The 25,996-nt window shown below is 39.0% G+C and overlaps 1 long non-coding RNA gene across 2 annotated transcripts in view; it reads left to right on the forward strand.

Moving 5' to 3' along the window:
* LOC131280458 (uncharacterized) overlaps positions 1–25,996 on the forward strand; it is a 113,612-nt gene that overhangs the window by 54,252 nt on the left and 33,364 nt on the right. Inside the window, exons 1-2 of one of the 2 annotated variants that reach the window (XR_009188058.1) lie at positions 20,207–20,249; positions 24,302–24,341. This is a non-coding gene — a long non-coding RNA (uncharacterized lncRNA). Of the gene's footprint in view, positions 1–20,206; positions 20,250–24,301; positions 24,342–25,996 lie in introns of those variants that run through there. The other variant, XR_011650141.1, reaches the window with a different exon arrangement.

The raw sequence follows: 25,996 nt of genomic DNA on the forward strand, positions 1-25,996 counted from the left end.
ATCACTTTGTTTAACAAAATTCCGTCACCTGCCAGTCTGCAATCTGAGTAGAGCCCTCTCTTGCCCTTCAACCTCTCAGGAACGGCATATGAAAATGGGGGCTCATTTTGCTTTGGACTTCATAGAAGTTCCAGCTCCCTCTTGGTAGGTGAGGGGCTCAGATGGACATGGACCGAGATGGTTTTCCTACTATTGACTTACCTGTTTTACTCAATGGCCTCGATAGATAACTGTTTCCCAAACTGGTCCATGGAATTTTAGTAAGCATTCTGTTGAGGGAAAGGTTTTTTTTCCCCTTAAAAACTAAGTTTTGTGAAAGAGAATAGCTGATCCAATATGTCTAAAATGGTTAAAAATTAGTAAAATAATATTTCAAAGATTCTAATGCTGAGTTGGCTTCTTTTTCCCCTGAATGTGAATTTGTCTGCCTCACCTAATTTTGCCATATATTGTTGTTAGTGCTTATGAGAGAAGTTGAAGGTTTGTAGAACAATCATGCATGAAATACAGGATTCCCATATACCACCCTATTAGTAATACCTTGCATTGGTGTGGTAGGTACATTTGTTATAATTGATGAAAGCATGGTTAACTTACAGTTCCCTGTTTGTGTCCTGCAGTCCCAAGGATCTTTAAAAAAATTTATTCTATTAAAATATATACAACCTAAAATTTCCCTTTTTAATGACATTCAAATATATAATCCAGTTTTGGTAAATGCATTCATAATGTGGCTTACTGATCATCTGGCATTTCCCAAATTATAGGCATTGAAATCGCATTTTAAATTTTGCCATATTTTCAGACTTCTGTTACATACTAAATATTTTTAAAAATAAGGCTTTTAACTGATTCCATTGAGAAAAGTTTCCCTTATCCTAAATCATAAGGTTATAAAATAATGGGTTTGATGTGCTGGTTATATTTTTCTAGCATACATTAAAATGATTGAAATCAAAATCATATATAGCTATTTAAAAATATTTTGTGTACCACCTAAAATCATTGTGCCTCTGTACTATGGGAACATTAATTTGTGCAAACCTGTAGACTTTTGGTTGCCTTGCAGACATAAATCTTAAGAATATTAAAGATGTGATAAAAAGCAACAGAGATTGCTTTGAGAGTAAGGGGTCCCTCCATATTTATACTGACAGTTTTATTTATTTTGTTATGCTTCATTAGCTAATATTGGTGATGGTCATTACCACTGTCTTGTTTGATTTTAATGCAAAAAGACTTAGTATGTTTTTATTTATTATATCTTTGGTTTTGGATAATGTGTTAGATTACTGTTCCTATTTCTTCACTCCACCCCTGTTATAGAATTACACCTATCCATTTTATCATGGGGTGTACTTCTCTGCCTCATTGATAATTGGGCTTGATTTGGCCATTGGAATATTAATGAAGGTGATTCAGGCAAAGTCCTTTGGTCTGCCATAAGAAATGCCCACTCCTGGTCATTTGTTCCCTTTTCTAAGGACCTGAGAATGAAGACATGTGAACAGAAATTAACTGGACTAGAAGGCTGGAGTTCAGCTTAGCATAGTAAAGTCCAACCTAGATCAGTCAAACTACTGCAAATTATAGACCTGTGAGGGTGAAAATAAATGTTTATTACTGTAAGCCACTGAAAATTTGAGTTTATTATGTAGTAAAAATTGACTAGTACAGACATTGGTACTGGAAGGGTGTTGCTGCCTTTGCCAAAAACTAAAATATGTGCAGTTGTCTCTGGGAATTAGAGACAGTAGTACGGAACCTGCTTAGGAAGCTGAAACACTTACAGTCTGTGTTATGTACTGGTAAAACAATTGGTCAAACTATCATCTGTTACACCCTGGAGGGAAGAAAATGTAAACTTGAGAAATTAGATTTCAAGGGAGAATGCTGAAAGCACGAACAGGTTGTTGCAGGAAAGAAACGAGCTCAGAAAAGGACTGGTCTTTTTGCAAGAAAAATTGAGAGGGAATAGAGTTCAGACAAACAGGGTTGGATAATGAGACTCACCACATCATAGCTATGAACAGATAGGATGAAGACCAAGTCAAAGATGGGACCCTAGAATCCTTTTTTAAGTCCCGAAAAAAATCAAAGTAGTACTTGCAGAGCCTAAGAATCAGGTTTAGTTTTGCTGAAATCCAATTTGTTATTGGGTTCTTTAATGGTAAGCTCTTGTGTCTCGCCTAAAAAAGTTCTGCCTGTCCCAGAATAAAAAAGGTATTCTCTTATTTCTTCTAGAAAAGCTACAGTTTTAATTCTTACCGTTAGGTCAATGACCCCTTTTAAATTGATTTTTGTGTATGGTGTAAGGATGGAGGTAAGCTGAATGTTTTTCCTCTACAGATATCAAGTTGCTTCAGGATGATTTATTGAAAAGATTGAAAACATCCTTCTTCCTTTCAATGAATTTTATTAGCTCCCTTGTTGAGATTTCTGGTATTTTGCATCAGTATCCCTTTGTCTTACTAATACAATCTTTACCCAATAACTCGTAATTTATAATTAGTTTATTAAAAGAAGCACAAACTTTCCAATGCCAATTACCAGTGTGCATACATTAAAAAGTGAAGCCTATGTACATATTCACACACAAACACACACACACACACATGCATGCATGGTCTTTTTTCAGCATCATGTTCCTTTAATCAATAGGGCTAAGCCCCCCCAAATATTCATAAGCTAGATCCATTCACTATAAATCATCAAACAAGTGATGTTTTAAATTGACACATACATAACAACTAATTTGCTCAGCACTTTCCACATGCCAGGCAATGTGTTGGACACTTTTTGATAACTATCCTTAACCCTACAATCAACTCTGCCATTTGGGTGTCCTTGTCTCCTTTTTCCAGAGGTCAGGCAATCTTTCCAGGACACACATACTTACAGCTGAAAAGTCAAGATTTGGCTCCAAAGTCTTCATTCTTTTCATTATAACACATTTCTTTTCATTTCAACCATCTTCATATTTGTCTGAAAAAGTCTGAGAATTATGTTTTCACCTTCACATGAGGAAGACTATTTTCCATGTACTGAGAGAGGGCTTAGAGCAAAGCAAGGAAAATTCACGTATAGTCAGGTCATACACTTCTGGCAATGGTTCCTCTTATTGTCATTCTTCTGGATCTGGAGTGTGATTGTGGGGCAGAAGCTAGCCATTCTTGGAGTTATGGAGCCTTCAACAATTAAACTCTGTCCCTCACAGAGGTACCAGCGCAGCTGGGTAATGGGTACCCCCCAACAGAACTGCAGGGCAACTGGTCAGGCTGAAGCAAGTACTTAAGAGGCTTTCCACCAACATCAGACCCCTTTGCAGTCAGATATTCCTTCAAAAAGCCCTGGCCAAGCAAAGAGACCAAAGGTAGGGGAAAAGCTTTTTGTGCATAGAGTTCCAAATTAGAGAACAAAGGAAGGGTAGACCAAAAATTCATTTCAGCTCTCCATAAATCTGGTGGCTGATAACCCAGAGTGGAGCAGTAAAAGAAAGCTTCTGAGGGTTTCCTTTTGTGTTTCAGCAGTGAAATTGGGAGCTTCCCCAGCTGGTTAGCAGGGCTAGTTTCCAAAATCTACTAAGTAGTTCAGAGCTCTGATTCTGTGGACAAAAATGATCTCGGAAACTGGTAAATCATTGTATTAAGACTATCTAATTCAGGGAAGATGGCAGAGAGGAATTAATGCAAGCCTTTAAAAGTGACCCATTGGTATTGTAAACTTATTAGAATCTGCCAAACCTTGTTCACTCTTTCTCATGTTCTTGGTTCTTTCCTTTCAGAGGGTGTCATAGGTATATGACTAGAGAGAAGTTTCCAGGTGCTTTTATTTACTCTATCATCTTCCAAGAAGCAATATTTAAGCTGGGGCTAGTCATCTGCCACCTCTCCAACTCCAGCATCTCCCACACAAAACCACTAAGAAGGCACAGATGGGATATGTCAGCTGAGTCTGTCCTTTTTATTTGGAAGTGAAGTTTCCAGATGTCCTATTTAACAGGCATTGGTTAGAACAATATCGTGAGGCCAGTTGTTGCTGCAAGGGAGTTGCAGAAGAGGTCATCTAACTAAGATGTGGGCCTAGGAGAGAGAGGGGAATGGTGGAGTGAAGCAGAGGTAAGGGTGAGGGCTTGTCTTCAACATCTGAGGAGATTGTTGTTGTTGGGAGCAGGAAATGAAGGGGTGGGTAGTAAAGACTTCTTGGCCATCTTAGGAGTATTGCTTCAGATTTTATTTAAATGGACTTGCTATGTCTCTTTTTTATTAATTCCACAAATATTTATCAAAGGTCTAGTACATATCCACAGAAGGTTTTTAGAGGAACACCTAACTCATTGACTGCAAAAACAACCACCACCATAAAGCTATCATCATCACCATCAATTTTCAAATGCTAACAGCAAGCAATGCCTGGCAGTATAGGCCCTTCCTTAAAAGTGGCAAGACACTAATTCTTTCAAGCTAAAAAAGCAGCTGCATTGGCACACACCTCCGAGTTCACAGTGCAGGGAACTTAGGTTGGTAGGTGCCATATATCAGCACAATTAGTCTGTCACCACTGTATCTGATCCCCTCTGGGCTGTGTCTTTAAAAAGTATACCCACCCCCAAGTGAACCCTGGTTTGCTAACCTTCTGGAGCTCACAGAAGAAGCACATCTTTTCCGACAGTCACTTTGAAGAAACAGAGCCATGTCGTGAGCCTGCAGACCTTGATATTCTTTTTCTCTTATTTTATGTTGTAGAAAAATGTGCCAAGAAAGAAAGTTTCAGGCATCTAATTATTAAGCTGGAATTCTTTCTGGAATTCTTAATTCCAGGAGTCTCATGCTTAAGAATTGCCAATAGGTATATTGTATCTCTGGCTAAAATACAATTAAAAGTGGCACTCCAGTCTCGAAGCCAAACTCAGCATGTAAATGCAATGCCTTCCCCACAGCGTGGGACATGACACCCGGGGATGAGCCTCCCTGGCAACGAGGGACCACTATCAACTACCAACTGATGATGCAACTGGAAAATGACCTTATACGGAAGGTTCAATGCGGATCAGCAGAATATCCATGTCTACATAAAATACCATGACTTTAAAATGCTGTTTGACCTAAAGTAAGGGGGAAATGGAAAGGAGAAATGAGTTTATATGGCTACGAGTTTCTGGAAGGGAGTCTGGAGGCTGGCAGAAGGTTTGCCCTCATGCACAACTGAGCAGAGTCGGGGAGACAGATAAAGCAGATACAACCCCCAGATATTGGTTCCTTTGAGGGCTAAAGAGACCCACGGGAGTTATGGTCATGGCCGATGGGGTTAACTACCAGGGCAGATGGCCCCTCTTTGGAAATGGTGTTTATGTGTGATGAATCTGGACTCAGATGGGATCTCCCTTCATAAGACTTCCATGCCAATGTGCTGGAGGTGCAGTTAATGTTGGGGTTTAAGATATATTTAGGGGATTTGAATCTCTGGACTGACAATGTGATAGCCAGATCCTGAGCCTCAACAGACTCCAGCACCTACAATCTGATTTATTGGACTTACCACACTCAGCTAAGATGGAGTTGAAGAAGGACAACCACCACACCATGGAGCCTAGAGTGATTACAACTGAAAATGGGAGGATTGCATCCAGCATCCAGGTGGAATCTGACCCTCCTCTTGACATAGAGGTGCAATGGACACAACCAATCCAATGTCCACATAGAAGAGGTGGCATTGGAATGGGAAAAGTGGACATAGTGGACGAAGGGTATGGGGAAAGGCAGGAAGAGATGAGAGGTGGAGGCGTCTTTGGGACATGGAGCTGCCCTGGATGGTACTTCAGAGGCAATCACCGGACATTGTAAATCCTCACAGGGCCCACTGGATGGAATGGAGGAGAGTATGGGCTATGATGTGAACCAATGTATATGAGGTGCAGAGGTGCCCAAAGATGTACTTACAAAATCCAATGGATGTGTCATGATGATGGGAACGAGTGTTGTTGGGGGGGGAGAGGGGGGGTGGGGGGATGGGGTTGAATGGGACCTCACATATATGTTTTTAATGTAATATTATTACAAAGTCAATAAAAAATAAAAAAATTAAAAAAATAAAATAAAATAAAAGTGGCACTCAGCTGAGACTGATAAAATTTTGACTTATTGGTCCACAGGAATTCAATTGCCTGGACTACACAGCAATATTGGCTCAGTAAGATTCATCCAATCTCTTTCCCCATCCCTACCCAGGCCCAACCAAATGATACTTCTACAGTTATGCCTTCTGACCAGAATATGGTGTCTTACCATTAGTCTTAGACACTCAGCCCAGTCTCATCCCAATTTTCTAATATCATTTACTGTAGTCTTGACTGTCCCTAAATTTCTTGGGTTCATGATAAAAACTGTGAAAGATCTGTGATTTAACCCAACTTATAAACTAACATGTTAACCTTTTACTGCTTCAGGGATACTGTCAGAAGACATGAGACTCCTGGATCAGAGATAAAGAATACTATATCATTCACAGCAAAAGAATTTAGATCCCATCTACCATGTGGGATCTAAGCCCCCTCTCGAAATAGAGGTGGAGTGGACATGACCATCCCAGGGTCCAAAGGATGGAGGAATAAATACGGATTAGAGTGGACCTAACTGGTATTCTACTACAGAACTATTGTGACTAGTAATGGAAGAAACTGTAGCATTAATGTAGAGAAAGTGTCTATTGTAGTTGCTGAGGGCAGGGAGAGGGAAGAAGAAATGTGATGTGGGGCCATTTTCGGGACTTGCAGTTGTCCTAAATGACATTGCAGGAACAGTTGCTGGACATTATATATCCTGCCATAACACATTGAATGGACTGGGAGAGCGTGTAAACTGCGATGTAAACTATAATCCGTGCTGTGCAGCAGTGTCCAAAATGTATTCACCAAATGCAAGGAATGTGCCACAATGATTAAAGAGGTTGTTGATATGGGAGCGGTGGGGGGGTGAGGGGTGGGTATATGGAACCTCTTATATTTTTTAATGTAACATTTTTTGTGATCTATGTATCTTCAAAAAACCAAAAATAATAAAAATAAAAAATAAAAAAGAATGTCATATTTGTTTGCATCAGTTCCCCATGCCCTCCAAGTCCCACAGGGGAATCCTAAAGAGCCCATGATAGTTGTCTGCACGTGCAGTGGACTGTATAAGAGGGGAAGGAGGAACACTGGGATTGAGAAATCTGCCACTTTTATAGTAACTCTACTCTCTGTCTAGAGGAAATGTTACTTCATCCTGTAAGATTCCTCACTGCAAACACAATTCTGAGAAATGTTAAAGAGTGGTCAGGGCCTCTGATTCTTGGCATATACAACAAAGAATGTCTTGGGATGCTCAGGGCCCTTGGCAACAGGTCAGGATTGCCTAACTACAGCTGTGGAAAATTTGGCTACTACCTATTTTTGTACAGTCTATAAGCTAAGAATGGTTTTGACATTTGAGCCCCAATTAGGAAAAATGTTATATCTCCCCAAAAGAACTTCATTCTTCTCATTAGTAGACCTGTATCACAAAAAATTTTACTAGTTATTATCACTATATTTGGAATGTTTCAATAAAAATATCTCTTGTTCTATAATGTTCTTGATTTTGCCTGTTGGTCTGCAAAGTGTGTGTGTGTGTGTGTGTGTGTGTGTATATATATATATATATATATATATATATATATATATATATATATCACTCTTTTTATATAATGTCTTTGATTTGATTTTGCCTCTTGGCCCAGAAAGTCTAAAATATACACTATAGGCCTTTTAACAGAAAACATTTGTTGATTCTTGATCTAGATAACTAAGAGGAAATTCACAAAGAGTCATGCTTATGTGCCATTTTTGTAACTGTTAATTTTATAGCTAGGCTTAGAGCAAATGTGTGACTAAACAAATTACTTCAGGTGCCTGAGATTCTGTTTGAAAATATAATTTTTGAATAGGTAAACATACATTCTTTACTTCAAATCAATGTTTTAAAGGTTTATTATCATTCTTGCTCTACTGGTTAGTTTCATCTTTGAAGCTTCAATTGCCAAAGCTGAAGTTTATCACTTAAAAACACCTTTGCTATACATTTAGTCTGAGAATTGAAGAGACTAGCATGCCTGAATTAGAGTGGTAGAACACTGCTTATCTTAACTGTCCACTTGTCTCCTTTCTTCCTTATGGAAAGTCAATTTGACTTGAGAGGTTTTATTTGGGACATAGAACAAATATCAGCAGCTATTGTTGCATAACAAGCTACCCCAAAACTTAGTGGCTTAAAGTAACAATAATTTATTATTTTTCACAATTCTGTAGGTTGACTTGCTGGTTCTCCTACCTCCCAAAATGTCAGTTAGGGCTCTGGGAAGGGCCAAAAATGCACTAACTTACATGGCTAGGTAGTTGGTGTTAACTGCTGCTTGGGGGCTGAGTTGAGCCTGTTTGCTGGGGGCCTTGGTTCCCCTCTAAATGAGCCTCTCTGGAAGACTTCACTTCCTTAGTACATGGCAGCTGGTCTCCCAGAAGGAGCATTCCAAGCCCAATCTTAGAAGTTACACATCACTGAATTCCATTGATTAAAACTTCACAAAAGTGTACCATGTAAAGTGTTAACATCATGGGAAGCTGGGTAAAGTGTACACAGGAACTTTCTGTCTTGTCTCTGCAACTCTTCTATAAACCTAAAATTATTTTAAAATAAAAAGTTTAAAAACAAACAGGTCATAGGATCAGCCTAGATTTTAGGGGAGGCAAAATAGACTCCACTTCTTGATGGGAGAGTAACGAGGCCACATTGCAAAATAGCATGTGGTTGTTAGATAGAGAGGTTGTTGCAGTCACTCAGTGAACTTCTAAAATCTGTTTAGGACATCTTAACCATGGCATAATTTGAGTGTGTGTGTATCTGACTTCTAATGCTTCCCCCCTGAATTTGACAATCTTCCTCTCTTACTTTTGGACCAGCTAGGAAGAAGTACTTCTATGGTTATATTGCCAACCACTCCCCAACTTGGAGCGCATTTTCTGAGCATGATCCAGAAAAAAAGTCATCTTAGGTAAAGCTAAGGGCTTGTCACTGACGTGGCTAATGTGCAGTGCTGAACTCAAGATTGAGAATCAGACGCCATATAGGTCCATTGTATGCAAACTATAAATGTGCTAAAGTAGAGAGTGCTTTTCTTTTCAAAATCTCAGGTCTCTAGGGTGTAACCTCTAGAATTTATATTAGATGAACTGAAAATTATCAGCATTTACTTTGTAAGCTAATAAATCATAAAACACCTTTATACCTTAAAGCTTGGTTGTGGGAATTTACAAGTTATTTGCAAACACCTCAGAATTTGGTTACAATTATATTTTAGGGTCCATCTTGGTTTTTCCAGAAGACCAAATTCCATTTTCTGCTTTTTTAACCTTCCTCCACACCCCAATGTAGTAATATAGAATATATGAGGGAAGGGGAAGAAGCCTGGGATTATTTTATTTAGCATGGAATTTCTATAAAAAATGTCATTGTTTAAAAAAATCATAGCCATAAATGTAATTGATCTGTGTTTTGTTATTTTGTACTTTCTATATCAGATTTGGTTTAACAGATATGTTAGCTTTCTAAAATAATTTGGAAATATTTCCATCTTTTTATGCTCTGAAATAATTTAAAATAACACAGGAACTATTTGTTCTTTGAAGGTCAAATATGTGAGACCTGTAAAATCACCTGGACAGAACACATTTTTAGAAGTAGATCTTTAATCTTTTCAATTTTTTTCCAGTCATCATTGGCCTATTAATGTTTTCTACTTCTTCTAGAGTCAATTTTGTTAAATTTATATTTTCCTAGAAAATCAGCCATTTCCTTTAGACTTTCAAATTTTTTTGGCAAAAGGGAATAGTTGTGATAGCCAGGTCCTGAGCCTCAACAGACTCCAGCACCTACAATCTGATCTATTGGACTTGCCACACTCAGCTAAGATGGAGTTGAAGAAGGACAACCACCACACCATGGAGCCTAGAGTGATTACAACTGAAAATGGGAGGATTGCATCCAGCATCCATGTGGAATCTGAGCCTCCTCTTGACATAGAGGTGCAATGGACACAACCAATCCAATGTCCACATAGAAGAGGTGGCATTGGATTGGGAAAAGTGGACATGGTGGACGATGGGTATGGGGAAAGGCAGGAAGAGATGAGAGGTGGAGGCGTCTTTGGGACATGGGGCTGCCCTGGATGGTGCTTCAGAGGTAATCACCGGACATTGTAAATCCTCACAGGGCCCACTGGATGGAATGGAGGAGAGTATGGGCCATGATGTGGACCATTGTCTATGAGGTGCAGAGGTGCCCAAAGATGTACTTACCAAAATGGATGTGTCATGATGATGGGAACGAGTGTTGTTGGAGGGGGGAGGGGGGGGTGGGGGGGGTTGAATGGGACCTCACATATATATTTTTAATGTAATATTATTACAAAGTCAATTAAAAAAAAACATAAAAAAAAAAAAAGGGAATAGTTGTGGCTCAAGGGATTGAGCTCCCACCTACCACATGGGAGGTCCCTGTTTTGGTTCCTGGTGCCTCCTAAAGAAGACAGAGAGCTGGTGCCATGGGCAGGCATGGCAATCTGACACAACAAAAGACGTGGGAAGAAAAACACAGTGAGAGATACAACAAAGCAGGGAGTGGAGGTTCCTGTTGCCTCCTAAAGAAGATGAGCAAGCCTGCAAGCTGACATGATAGGCAGGTGCAGCAAGCTGATGCAACAAACTGACATAACAAGAGACACAAGAAGGAAAAAAAAAACCACAATGAGAGATACAACAAAGCAGAGAATGGAGGTAGCTCAAGCGATTAGGCTCCTCTCTCCCACATCGGAGGTCCCAGGTTTGATTCCTGGTTCCTCCTAAAGAAACAAGAAAGATGAACAAACACAGCAAGTGCAAACAACAAGGGGGTGGGGAGAAATAAATAAAATAAATCTTAAAAAAATTATTGACAAAATCTGTGCATGAAATTTTATTATATTCTTCTAAATGTATCCCTACCTGGTTTTACTGCCTTTCATATTACCAGATGAAGTTGTATTTTTTATCTCAGTTTCCTTGATTAATATTAGCCATTCCTTTTCTATTTTATTATCTTTTTGTAAGGAAATGCTCTGATTTTATTTATCTATTCTAATTTTCTGTGATTTTGAATGATTAATTTTAATAATTGTTTTCCTGATTTTTTCATTGGCTTATTTTGTTGCTACTTTTTCAGATTTTTATACTTATTTTTGCTTTTGTGAGCACTCTAAATTTACTGATAAGTCCAGAACTGAAACATCTAAGTGGTAAATTTTCAATATTAAAGATGCCCAAATTAATGGCAGGGCACATGATGGAGAGGAAGACTGTTACATGTAATAGGGGCTGCCTACGAGTCAGTAAATGAAGTTGAAAGAGTCAGGGACCACTTTCACCTTATTATGGTGTGGTAGTTTGAGGCTTTTATGGACCCCAGAAAATCATGTCCTTAGACTAATCCATTCTTGTGGGTGTGGACCTATTGTAGATAGGACCGTCTGGTTAGATTACTTCAGTAGGGCATGAGTCTGGGTGGGTCTTAATCCTCTTTCTGGAGTCCTTTGCAAATGAGGTGAACACAGATAAACATACAGAAGCATAGAGAGAAATCCACAGGAGCAGAGAGAAAGCCACAGGAAGCCAGAAACTGAAAGCAATGAAACCAGGAAGAGAAGGGAGAGACCAGCAGATGCTACCATGTGCCTTGTCATGTGAGAGAGGAGTCCAGGATCACTAGCAGCTGGTCTTTGAGCAGAAAGCATCAGCTGATGATACCTTGATGTGGACATTTTTCTCAGCCTGGCAACTGTAAATTTACAATCTAATAAATTCCCACTGTAAAAGCCAAACCATTTCTGGTATATTGCATTTTGGCAGCCTAGCAAACTAAAACATATGTGTTATATTCGAGGATCTCGTAAAGATGTTCTGAGTAAGTGGAACAGAAAAGGACAGAAAGGAATAAAATGAACAATTTTTCATAGGGCCTAGACCTGTTCCCCTGCACTAACTGCCATCAAATTGCTTTAAAACATTTTACAGCTTTATGACTCCTAAGAAAAATAAATTAGGAGAAGTACATAGGATGTATTTCTAAATTCAAATTTAATGAAATAGCTCATTATTTAGCAATATATTTTCTTTCTACTGGAACCATGTACCTCTCACATAAAGAAGTTAAATCTCTCCCTTTTTACAGCTGCCTTGATGGGAAAGAAAACTGGCCTCCAACTACTTTGACTACTTTTATAATTTAGGGACAACAACTTAGATTGTGTTAGTAATATAGGACTCTGTCACAGGTTCAAAAACAGATTATAAGTAACTCCTTGGTTTCAGATACCTCTAGGATTATAATATCTGCCTTATTGAATTTTAATGTAGAGCAAAGCAAAATTCTCACACTATTTAATGTGTTTAACTAAAAAAGAAAAAAGGCATGTATTGATCCATTTACATATAGTGCTTTCAGTCATGTCCAACAATTTTAATTGCATTAACACCATCATCTGTAATTTTCTGGCCCCAAGGACATGGATATCCCACAGGTCTCTTAAATAGAAATTACTCAAACCCTAATTCTATGTCCTCTCATGGGCTTCCTAGTTAATGGCCCCAGTTTTGCCTGTTCTGAGCCTCACCCAGTTTTGCCTTTTTGTAGCTCCTCGTATTTCCCTTTCAAGCCATCAGTCATCAACATTTCTATCTTCAATGACTTTCTTATTCACCTAGCACCATTTAGCTCAGACACTCCTCATCTTTTGTTTTCAAGAACAAGAGACTAGGATTTACTGAGCATGCGTTAGACACTGTGGCAGACTGTTGGTTGCCTCACAACATATATCCTCCCCTTTTCTTCAATAACTAAATCCTGTTTTTTATTTGGGCACATAACTGCTCATGTAGAAAGATATCTGACATCTTCTTAGAAGGGAGGGTGTAGTGCTGAGTGTTGCTATTCCAAGTTAGCAACCCCTGCTGTGGGCTGCTACTCTAAGTTAGCAACTTACAAGGACCGGGCGGGCTTCCACGGCTCGGGGGTGAGCCCCTAGGCTAACGCGTAGGCCTAGGTTCTCCAGGCGTGGGGGACGCGCGGTAAAAACCACAGAGACAGCCTGTGAGAATGAGCTAGTCCAATTTATTGCGGAAACACACTTGATTATATAAGGTCGGGTCAAGGGAGGGGTAGGAATTGGGGCGGGTAAACTACGGGGAGGTAGTGGATAGGCGGAACTGTGCAGGCAGCTATGAAGTAAGCGGTGATTAAAAAAGGGGGCAGATTATGAGTTGGCTAAGTGGACAGGACTGGCGGGAAGAATAGCAACGGCTGGAAAAGGGAGATAACAAAGGCTAAGAGGAAGGGTGAAGGGAGGCAGCAACAGTGTAGGCCTTTCTTCTACCCATTCTTTGTCCAGCTGCCTAGAAAGGGGGTCAGCAAATTATTGCCCATGAGCCAAGAATGATTTTTTTTAGGAGGTACTGGGAATCAAACCCAGGACCTTGTACATAGGAAGCAGGTACTCAACCTCTGAACTACATTTGCTCCTCAGTATGATTTTTTACATTTTTTAATGATTGGGGGAAAAAATGAAAAGAAGAATACTTTTCCATGACTCATGAAAATGATATGAAATTCAAATTTCTACATTCATAAGTTAAGTAATCTGGGAACACAGCCATATCCATTGGTTTATATATTGCTTATGGCTTCTTTCACCAAGCAAACTGAGTAGCTGTGAAAGAGATTGCATGACCCGCAAAGACAAAAATATTTACTATCTGGTCCTTTACAGGAAAAGTTTACTGACTGTAGCAGTTTGATGTGGTTATTAATTCCAAAAATAGATACTGGATTATGTTTGTAATCTGGTCTGTACCTGGGCGTGATTAAGTTATGATGTCATTAGGGCATTGAGTCCCCACCCCTTGGTGGGTGGGGGCTCACAGATAAAAGGCAAAGCAAAGAACAGAGTGGAGGGCTTTTGATGTTGGAGATTTGATGTTGAAGTTTGATGCTGAAGCCTTAAGCTGGAACCTTGGGAAGTATGCTCACAGAGGAAACAGAAGCCAGTCCCAGGAAGAGAGAAACTCTGAGCCTGGGAAGAAGCAAGCCCTGGGAAGAAAGGAACCTTGAACCCAGAGAGAAGCAAGACCCTGGAAGGGAGGAACCCAGGAAGCCTGAACCTTGGCAGACATCGGCAGCCATCTTGCTCCAACATGTGAAAATAGACTTTGGTGAGGGAAGTAACTTATGCTTTAAGGCCTGGTATCTGTAAGCTCCTACCCCAAATACATACTCTTTATAAAAAGCAACCAATTTCTGGTATTTTGCATTAGCACCCCTTTGGCTGACTAATACACTGACACCTGGCATAGAATGGATGGGATGCCTGGACTTCTACAAGTCCAATCTAATATCAAAACTTCTCTCAACCAAGTGAAAGCTTCTTTTTTCCTCTTGTACAGATGTGATCTATATTTTTGCACACTAGGACTGAGTACTTTATTCCTCTAACTTGCTCCTCAACTCTTTTTCTCCTACCCTACTACATCTGACTTTTCCAAGGTCAAATCAGGGAAGAGGGATTATGGTCAAAGGGCAGAAAAACCTGTTTGTCATTCTTTTGAGGCTGTTGAATGCCTGCCACCCCTACAGACTTTGAAATGTTCACTTTTATAGTATCTTTGGACACTTCCCCCCAACAATGATCTCTACCCTGTGTCTTTCCTTGATGCTAGTATTACATTCTACTGCTTGTTTCTATTATCTCCCCCTCAACTCTTGCCCAGCCAGTGATGCATTCTACACAATTTTCTTGGAATTCCCTTGCCCCATCATACAGTCCTCTGGGATAAGGTCTTTCAAGATGACTATAGCCTGGCTACTGAGCATCACAAGAAACAGGCCTAAGAATCACACAAACTTCTTCTGAGACCATAGAATTGCAGTTTGTTTCCTTAATTACAGCTTACTCTCCTCCACCTGCCATCAGAGGTAGGTCCAGCCAGCCTCTATCTTCATCTCATACACCGAACTTCATGGAGGCACATGTCAGATTCTTCCAGGTACTCTTGATGCTCTATCCTAGTAGCTACAGAGGGAGCAGAGGCCAGGAGTTTTCAGCAGGGACAGGGTACCAAGTTTCTGCAGCACAGTAAACACACCATGGTAGTAAGGGTCTTCTGTGATGGGTTCTCTTGGGGCTCCCTCATTTGACCTGAGGTGGGGATAGCAAGGGAATAGGCCTCAGTGCCTTACTTCCAAATGATTCCTTCAAAGAATCCCCTCTCATCTCTTATAACCTTGAGGTAGCAAGTGACATTTGAACAAAGTCTTGAAGAAGGTGAACAGCAAGGGAAAAACCTTGAACTGAGTATGTGCTGGCATGCCAGAGAGTGGAACGAGTAAGAGAAAGATGAGTAGGAGATTAAATTTCTACCAAGTATGGCAGATTGTGATGTAAGATGATAATAGAAGGAGAAACTGGGTGAGGGGCTTATCAGTCTATGATAACTCCCTGTGTTATCTTTGCAAGTTTTTCTGTAAATCCACGAGTATTTTAAAAGAAAATATTTCTTTAAAAAATAGGAAAAAGAAGAAGAAAAAGCAATGGAAGGAAGAATAACATGGAAGGGTTAGAGTGAGGAAATACAAAAATAGGCTGCTTTTGGAAATGATTCCTGAAGACCTCGTTTAGATGGACCACCACCATTTTATAGTTCACCGCCTCTGCCTTCCTGCTTTACTCCTCCTCTTCCTTCTTTATTGTGCTTCCATATGAATTGTCCTCTCCTTTTGTGAGCATCCTTCTAATTTACTCTTCTCTCTGTGTTTAACTTCTTGGTTTATTGAACAATGGCAATTTCCAAGAAATCGCTGCCAGGGGTGTTAATAGATATTACTGGAATGAAACAAAAGTTCTGGGTCAAATACATCTAGAAAATGCTGGGTGAAACATCAAGCAGATGTGCCTCCAGCTTTTTTCTTTGAGTTAACAGAAGGATCTGGTTTTGGAATCAATTTTTGCCTGCCTCTTAACAAGTCCTTAGGAGATAACTTAGCTCTTTTCTTCCATTAGGAGGGTACTGGTCATCAATTGTTCTCGGCTTGAGATCTATCCTGAAAACCAAAACAACATTAAAAATCCAATTTCACACACTCTGACTGCTTTGTGCCTGTGAATGTGTTGTTTTTGTGAACTGTTCCCACTTCCTTGTCTCTGGGGTTCCTTGGTTTAGCTTCCAGTTCAAGACTTCATCACATGTTCCCTCAGCTAGAATTTCAGAATTAATTGCTTACACTCCTGTGCCAAAGGATATGCCTTATGTTATAGATAATTTTGTGTGTATCTTAGCTATTAGATTTTAAGTTATTGTTGGTAGAGAGTGAGAAGGATTAAAAGTGAGCAGAAGGAGAGATACAGAAATTAAATTGAGATGAGCTATACTGAGCCTCCCACTCCAAGAACAATGAATATTTTTCACCCCAAGGACTATCTCAAAGGATTTTTTATGTTCTTTGTATTTCCTGTGTTCTTCCAAATAGTGTTTTTAGATAATTCCTTTTTGTAGTAGTTAATAATGTCAGAACTATGGGAACATTTTATAAAGACGCCTGCAGTGCCTAAATTCCATTCTGCTAAGAATTCTTATTTGCCAAGAGTTCCTGAGGCATTAAACACTCAAAAACCAGTAACAGCTCGGGGGTGGAAGTACCTCATTATTAATACCTACACGTGTCTAATCTCTCAAGACAGTCCTCTGATAAAGTCTGGGGTTGCAGAACACTGACCAGGCTTGAGATATGATCAGACCCTTTGACTAGGGTCTGAAAGGATAGAGTTGCCTTTTAATGAAATGATAAGACTTTGGATGGGAACAGGTTTGGTGGAAGAGCAGTAGTATCAGTTATGGAGTTTGAGATATCTATTAGACACCAAATATCTATTAGATAACCAAAGATGTTATTAAGCTCATGGATATGATTCTGATATCTGGGGAGAGAGCTAGGCTAGAGATAAAAATGTAGAAGTCATCAACATATATAGTTAATATTTAATATCATGAAATTGAATGAGATCATCAAAAAAGTATAGATAGAAAAAAGGTCCCACGACATATTGTATTGTTGAATCACTCCTATTTCAGCTATGTCCAAGGTGAAAAAATGTTGAGGTCCATTATATTTGAACCTTCCATAGTCTCATATTTTGCTCCAGCTTTGATTGACCAAGAGCTTTCTTTCAGTGTTGAATGGTTAAAGACCTGAGTTAATTCATAATATGAAATAAAATAAAAATGAGTAAAAAATAACTTACAGATGAAAACAAAGTCCCAACTCACTCATATGTAATGGATGTGGTGGTGTTGATTCCTCACCAATATCCAATATCAAACCCAACTAATTAATCTAATTTGATTATCCATTTGCCAGTGAAGGTTCAACAATAACCAGGCCTAGAACAATATGGGTCAATAAAAAGCAAAGAGAGGCGTGCCAAGGTCATCTGAGAATGAAATTTTAGACTCATAAGGTAAGGGAAACTAAGCTTTTTGTCTTTCCATGGGGTATGTACAAAGTTCATACTATGACAGGTCAACGCCATCAATATAGTGTAACCAGCCTTAGGATGAAGCTGATACTGTAGCTGGCCCAGGAGATAACTGGGTCTTTGTTGACCTCGTTGAGCCAACATAGAAGTCTATCCCACTATTATGTGAGCTAATAAATATGGTTAGTTGTTAAGCCAGTTTCAGTTGTTTCCCCCATTACTTGCAGCTAAAATATCCTAACAAGTGCATCATATGTATTGTGTAAAGTAAATCATCTCTATTCTCCTTAAGACTATAAATAAATGTTGCAGCAAAATTTGAACTAATTGCAATATTCATAAGATACAGTGATAATTTTCCTAAGAAATAGTTGACTTTGGTTTGACTTGAGAGCATAATTCAATGAATTAAGATGATTTCAAGGGGAAAAATAACATTTCTTTAATTGAATACCACCATGTAATAACAAAAGGCAAGAAGTGAAGGACAATGCTTCCAACTGAAATAGACAATAAAAGCTTGAGCATGAAAAAAAGTCTAAGAAAATTATCATCAGAATCAGTACAGGGTGCTACCAGTTGGATTGTCCCTGGACCCCCATTTTCATTAGAGTATGTGCCTTTCATTTGGCCATTATAATAATAAGCATCATAACCATGATATATCATGCATGATATAACATGCTACACTATGTGGCTCCCATCTTATTTAATTTTTATAATATCCTCTCTACTAGGTAGAATGATATAACAATTGAGGAAACTGAGGTTCAAAGAAGCCAAGTAACTTCCCCAATGTTACCCCCTTACCACTACAAGAAAGGAATTCTATATTTAGTAGTTCATCCTAGCTGTTTAGTCCCAGCATTAAACAGCATCTGGCATGTAGAGACACTCATTAGATACTTATTGAGCAAATGATTCAGTCCTTTTAAATTATTAGAGTTCCTAGCACATAGCCTCAAATTTAAATCCCTTGTCACTTCACTACGTTATCTTTGTCCTTTGGTGATGGTTGTCAGGACCTTTGATTAAGAATAGAATAATTTAATGCTTCTCCAAATAATCTCCTTTTACACACTGACACTGACTCTGTAACCATGACAACATTGTCCTCAGTCCCATCTCAGACCATTAGGCATTCTTTATAAATAGAATATTCAGATATTCAGTTTCATTTTATCCAATTTTCCCTTAGCTTTACTTGTAATAAAACCAGAGAAAATAAACACCACATTAACTTTTTGTTTTCAAACTCAGATTATGGTGCTTTCATGAGGTTTTTATTTAATAGTTCACACTCTCATTTTAGACCCGTCCTGATGATTCAAAATTTCAAAACTAGTTTGTTCTTTAACAAGTAGCAGAGAACCTACTATCTGCTATGTGTAAACCTAGGTGCCAGAAACCCAAAGAGAAAAATCTTTCCTTCCTTGGGACATTACAACACAGAAGTTAATATTTTCATGTTATGATGTGAATCGATAAACTTAAAATTTGAGATAACATGGTCAGATCATGTTAACTTCATTTTCCTCTGAAACAACCACAACCAATTGTCAATACTTCTTACATTTGCAGTTTGTTTCAGATTTTACTCTGTGAGACTCAGTTTATCACAACACTGAAGAATGTATAACTTGTCAAATGATAAGCCAGCCAAATTTGGAAAAAAAATTATGTTAAATTCCAGTCATTGGGGTGTCTTTCTATTATATTTCAAAATACATTTAGTAAAGAAGCACCTCCCTTTACTTTTATTTTTTGATTTAAAAAAAAATTTTTTAAGATTTATTTTATTTATTTCTCTCCCCTTCCCCCCCATTGTCTGCTCTCGTGCCCACTCGCTATGTCTTCTTCTGTGTCTGCTTATACCCTCGGTAGCACCAGGAAACTGCATCTCTTTTTTTGTTGTGTCATCTTGCTGCAGTAGCTCTCTGTGCATGCAGGGCCACTCCTGGGTGGGCTGTGCTTTTATCATGCGGGGCAGCTCTCCTTGCAGGGCACACTCCTTGCTCATGGAAGTGCCTGCATGACCTGACATTTCTTGCACACAGCATCTCTGCGTGTGGGCCAGCTCACCATACGGATCAGGAGGCCCTGGGCATTGAACCCTGGACCCTCCCATATGGTAGGCTGACGCTCTATCAGTTGAGCTATGTCCACTTCCCTTCCCTTTACTTTAATGCAATAAAATGTGTTCCAAGAAAATTTTCAGAAAGAAAAATTTTGACTTTAATTTATTTTATAGTCATCTTAATTATCTTTAAGAATTTTCTAGGGATAAGGAAGTACAAAGCTGGCTGGAATTGGTAATCATAAAAATTATAGTAATAGTTATTTACTGAGCATTGAGTATGTGCTAGGCATGCTTGCCTGCATATTTGCATGCCTTACCTCATTTAATTCTCACAGTAATCTAATGAGGTATGAACTGTCATTAGACTCATTTTAAAGATAATGACTCTGAGTCTTAATGAGATTATGTAACTTGTTCAGCTCCTTAGTGATGGTGGTTCAGTAGGTGAGATTCTGGATCTTACTGGGACTCAAGTAAAAGTCCTTTTCCTTTGTTCTCCAGGTAACTGTCACATGGGCCAATTATAGAAGATTTTTAATTGCAAGTGAGTATTTTGTTAAGCAAAGACATTTTCAATCCTTTGCCATATTTATTTTTTTAACTAAAAATTTTTATTTTTTATATCAATGTTATAAGATACTCAACACAAGATAACTACAATAACAATAAATTTACTTTGGTCAATGGGTATACTCCCCCCTCCACATTTTTGATCATCCCTCAACCTTGAGGGATTTGGAACAATTATGGGGCAGTGGAATGGAATTGTTTTGCTTGCAGTTGAAGATACTCCTTGCTTTTGGGGTGGGTCTGGTCAGTCATCATTTTGTTAGCTGTCCAGGGCAGGTCAGAAGAGGAAAGTAGGAGTTGGCTGTGTATCTGCTTGGTGTTAGGGCTCCTCTGGCCTGGGAACAGTCTGAAGACTACGTCTGAGAAATATACATAGCAGGTTACTTGGAAAATGTAGGTTCAGATAAAAGGAGTAGAAGAATCATGATTAGGGGATTTATAAATGAGCATAATTATGTTATATTGGGGAAATAGATTTTCATATATTCCCAGATAGGGCCCACCAAGGGGGTGTTGATTTCATGAGGCTGTGTGGTTTGTCTAAGGTGTCTGGCCATCTCAAGGGCTCTCAGGAGCACTTTTGTTTGAGGTTTTGCTAGTTGTTTTGCCATATTTCTTGGGTTATTAACCTCTCTCTCGTTATGAGCAAAAGCTACTTTTTTTCCCCATTGCACTATAATTCCAGAATCTCTCCAGCTGGATTCTGGAATCCAGAAAACTACCCTGAAATGACTAATGTTGGCATTTCTTTTCTGACCTCCCCCTTCTTCTCCAGGAACTGCTCTGCATCCCTGGACTCCCAACTCATGCTAATGGTTCCACAGGAGAGTGATGCAAAGGGCTTGGGTTAATCAGCCCATTAGCAGTCAGCACCATTGTGGATGGAAGAGAAAACAACTCTCAGTTTAGGGTGAAATAAAAATGCACACTGTACACTAAAGCAACAGAAAGAATTGGGAGTCTGACTGTGAAAGGCATCCTTTGTATTCTCTTAGAGTCCCCATACTGTAAAAAGCCCATTAAAATATTTTATTATCATCTTTCCATGACTAAGAAATAGTTCTTAATGTTGCAAATAGAAGAAAACAACCTGAAATTAAAACCTGAGACCTAAAGGAAAGAATGAGGTTTCACTCAGAGTCCTGTAATTGGTCCAAGAGGAAACATCAGAGTTAAGAACAACAAAAAACAGAGCTCTTTAGGATTTCAGAATTAATGGGCAAACCTCCAAACTTCTTGACACTCTAAAGTGACTTGGAAGAGCACCCAGAAAGCTGAAACTTCACTAGAGATCAGCCCAATTATTCACATCCATGAGGACTGGAAAAGAAGGGAGTTGTTCTGCAAAGTTCTTATCTTCCAGAGTTGATTAAAATATGATCCTTACTCCAGAATGGCCTAGACCAGGTTTTCTCAACCTCAGCATCAGTATTTTGGGCTGGATAGTTTTTTGTTGTTTTTATGGAGGGTTGTCTTCTGCATTTGGGATTTTAGCAGCATCCTTCCCCTCTCTCTGCCCACTAGATGCCAGAAGTACCCCTCCCATCTATGACAAGCAAAAATGTCTCCACACATTGCCAAATGTCCCCTGTAGGGTAACATCTCTCCCAGTTGAGAACTGCTGGCCTAGACATTTCTCTTTCAAGCTCTTATTCTGTCTAATGACTTCACTGATCCTTTTTCAGGAGACCAAGCTACATAACTTCAGCCCAGTGGGAGATATTGTATGCTCCTCAGATAGTGTTGAATCCCAACTCCTTTATTTACTAGTTGTGTGGCCTGGTCAATTACACAATAATAATATCAGTAGTTACTATTTATTGAGCACTTTTCATTCATTTATTCAACCAAAATGTACTGAAGGAGTCAGGAAGTCTACTAGGTTCTGGGGATGCCAAAATAATACTGTCTCTGATTTCATGGAGTTTACAACCTAACAGTGAGATGATAATAGTCAAACAACTGCTCACATAGGTGCTCATTTACCCATGCAGTAGAGGGTTGTGAAGAAAAGGACATGACACTAGCACATGCATAAGTCCAATGGTTGGAGAAAGCATCGAGTGTTCTGGAAGACGAGTATGGTTGTGGCAGATGACAGACACAAGGCTAAGCATTTTCCTTGCACTATGACACTGAGTAGAGACGTAGCATGACATGGTACTGTTGATGCTCATGAGGATCTATGAGGTGATATCACTCAACCAAGGTCAGGTAATTGAGAGTAGGAAGCTGGGATCTTCAGAACATGTTTTCTTTAATCACTTAGTTATGCTGCCTCTTCATTACTCTGTCTTTAGTTTTGGTCTGATATCATTATTTTTAATAATGAAATATTTCAGATATATACAAAGGCATATAGAATAATAAAGTAAGTGCTCATATATCCACCATCCAACGTGAGAAATTGAATGTTATTATTTGTGGTGGTTTGAAACTATATGTACCCCAGAAAATCATGTTCTTAAAGCTAATCCATTTCTGTGGGTGTAAACCTTTTGTAAGGTTTACAAAAAAAAAAAGCCATGGAAGCAAAAAGCTAAAATCAATGAAACCTGGAAGAAAAGGGAGAAACCAGTCGAGGCCACCATGTGCCTTGCCGTGTGGCAGAGGAGTCAAGGATTGCTGGCAGCTGGTCTTCAGGAAAAAAGCATTGCCTTCATGATGTCTTGATTTGGACAATTTTCTCAACCTCAAAACTGTAAGCTTGTAAGCTAATGAATTCCCATTGTTAAAGCCAACATGTTTCATGACATCTGCTTTCAGCAGACTAACAAACTATAACACTGATGTAGAGTTACAGCCCCCTGTGTACTCATCTCTGATCTCAGTCCTTCTCCATACTCATATTCTTCGGTGGTAGCTGTTATCCTGAACCTGGTGAATATCTTTCTCGTGTCTATCTTTATAGCTTTACTGCATATATTTGGATTTAGCCTAAAAAATATAGAGTATTGTGTAAGTTTTTAAACTTTAGAAAATATACTATAGGTATCCTTTTGTAATTTACTTTATATGCTTTTAAAAAAAGATTTATTTTATTTATCCCCCTCCCCCCACCTTGCTGTTTTGTGCTTGCTGTCTGTTCTCTGTATCCATTTGCTGTGTGCGTTTTGTGCTTGCTGTCTGTTCTCTGTATCCATTTGCTGTGTGCTTTCTGTGTCTGCTCGTCTTCTCTTTAGGAGGCACTGGGAATGGACCCTGGACCTCCCAGGAAGGAGAGTGGTGCTCAATCACTTGAGCCGCCTCAGCTCCCTGCTTTGCTGTGTCTCTCATTGTCTTTCCTCTTTGTGTTTCCTTGTTGTGTCATCTTATGTCAGATCTCTGTGCCTGTCTGTCATGTCAGCTCGCTGTCTTGCTGGTCTTCTCCAGGAGGCACAGGGAACCGAACCCAGGACCAGTCATGGTGGTAGGCAGGAGCCCAATCACTTGAGCCACATCTGCTTCCCCTATATGCTCTATTTTGAAGTTTATCTATGTTGGTACACGAAGCTCTTGTTCATTCATTATCATGGTTCTATAGCACTCAGTGTATAAATAAAGTAGACTTATTATTCTAGAAATGGAAGGACTTGTATCATTGATATAAAGGCAGCGGTCACCAGAAATTCTGAGGGGAGGGAGAGGGAAGAATAGTGTAACATGGGGCATTTTTGGTTCATTAGAATTGCCTGCATGACATTGCAATGTTGGATACAGGCCATTAATCATTTTGTTCAAAACCTATAAAATTGTGAGGCAGAGTGTAAACTATAGTCCATGGTTAGTAGCAATGCTTCAATATGTGTTCATCAATTGTAACAAATGTACCACACTAATGAAAGATGTTGTTAATGGGGGAGAGTGTGGGAGAGAGACGGAGTGGGGTATATTGGAATCCCCTATATCTATATCTATATATTTTTCTTAAATGTTGCCTTTATTGATTTAATTTGCTTTATTTTTATTTTTTTCCCCTCCTTCTGAGATGGGTCCCTCATCTGTCTGTTCATTGTTTTCACTCGTTGTTTTGTTCATCTTCTTTAGGAGGCACTGGAAACTGAACATGGCACCTCTCACATGGCAGGTGGGTACCCAACTGCTTGAGTCACATCCGTTCCCTCCCCTGTATTTTTGATGTAATAATTACGTTATCTAAAGCTTCTTTAAAAATAAAATGAAAATAGAAAATACAAAGGCAAAAAAAAAAAAAGTTAATTAGGTTCCCTTGCTTCTGTGTCCTGTCCGTCTTGTCAATGGGGGGCAGCACTGAGACACTGAAGGATTGGAAGAGGGTGAAGTCAAGCGTTCTCTCCCTCTGCCACATCCCTGTCTGGCCGGTGCAGACTGGGGATGTCCCACTACGGAAGATCTCCGTTCCTATCCCAGAACCCTCTCCATAGAGCTGCTCTAACCAGACACCTCCTGCCTGCCCCTTTGAGCCTAGAAGGGGTAACAGCCCTCCTCTCCCACCCTGCACGGTTGCACAATTACTAACCTCTGAGGACTGCTCTTTTTCACGTTGATTTCCTTCATTTCTGCTTGCTCCTTGGAAATGGTTCTTTTATTTAACTCTCCCTAAATTACTCAGTTTAAGGGTGCCTATGTTTTACACTAGAACCTGAGTAATACAGAGAGAGTCAATAAATTGTCCATTCCATCCCAGTATAGACGGGATATGAATACAAATGGTTTTTAAATCGAAATTTTTCTCCTTAGTGGAACATCTATTCATAGTCCTGAATGGCTTTATAATTGGCTTAATAATTATTATCTCTGATGGTTTTGAAGCTGTTTTTCTGTTGTTATTTATTTTGGACAGCTTACAGATTTCAAATCTGAGTTTAAAAAGCAATGTATATAAGGACCTCGTCCCATGCCTGAGGCATCATAAAGTCTGTATAATATTTGTTTTGTTTAAAATTAAAGGGCTTTGGGAGTAGAAAATTGAGATGTAATAATTCTCAAGCTCACTGTGCTTTGCAAATGCAATATTTCCTCCAATTTTGTGATATTATAATAGAAATTATAGATCAGAAATCAGATCTAGAAAGCAAAGATATGGAAAATCCTTTACATCTCAAAAGGAACTCATTTACTCTAATTTTCCTCTTGGGTGTGCTGGCATGCTTTCTCATTTTGGACTGTCTTCCACAAGCTTCGTAAAAGGTTGTAGACAGGTATAATGGGCCAAGTAGAGATTAAGTAGGAAGTGGGAATTGCTAAGCAACAAGCCCAGTGAGAAAACTATAGCAATCATTCATTTGATGATGTTCCTACATGTAGTATATTTTGAATTAAACTAAGAAGAAAAGAAATTTCAGGCTAATTTTGAAATCCAAGGTACCAGAGGCTATACATTTCCAGAGTTTTTTCATGGGTTAAACCAATAACTCTGGGGAAATAAAAAGCTAATCGGAACCAAAATCTGGAGGCCAATCCCTTCTTCAGTGTTTAAAATTCTGTAGGGGAGTAGGTGTAGCTCAATGGTTTGAGTGCCTGCTTCCATGTACAAGTTTCTGGGTTCAATCCCAGGTACCTCCAGAAAAAAATTTTCTGTATTTGATCTATACAGGGCATGATAGAGATCCTGTTAAGAGAAATGGACAATACATTATTACTGATTTTTGTTATTTGAAGAAATATTCAAAAATAGTTTTTAAAATAGGCAGTCCTAAATGTAGAGTTATATTATATTTATATTTCCATATAGATGGAAATCCCTGCATATTCCATCTGCCT

The sequence above is a fragment of the Dasypus novemcinctus genome, chromosome 11 (genome assembly GCF_030445035.2).
Source record: "Dasypus novemcinctus isolate mDasNov1 chromosome 11, mDasNov1.1.hap2, whole genome shotgun sequence".
Lineage (NCBI taxonomy): Eukaryota > Metazoa > Chordata > Mammalia > Cingulata > Dasypodidae > Dasypus > Dasypus novemcinctus.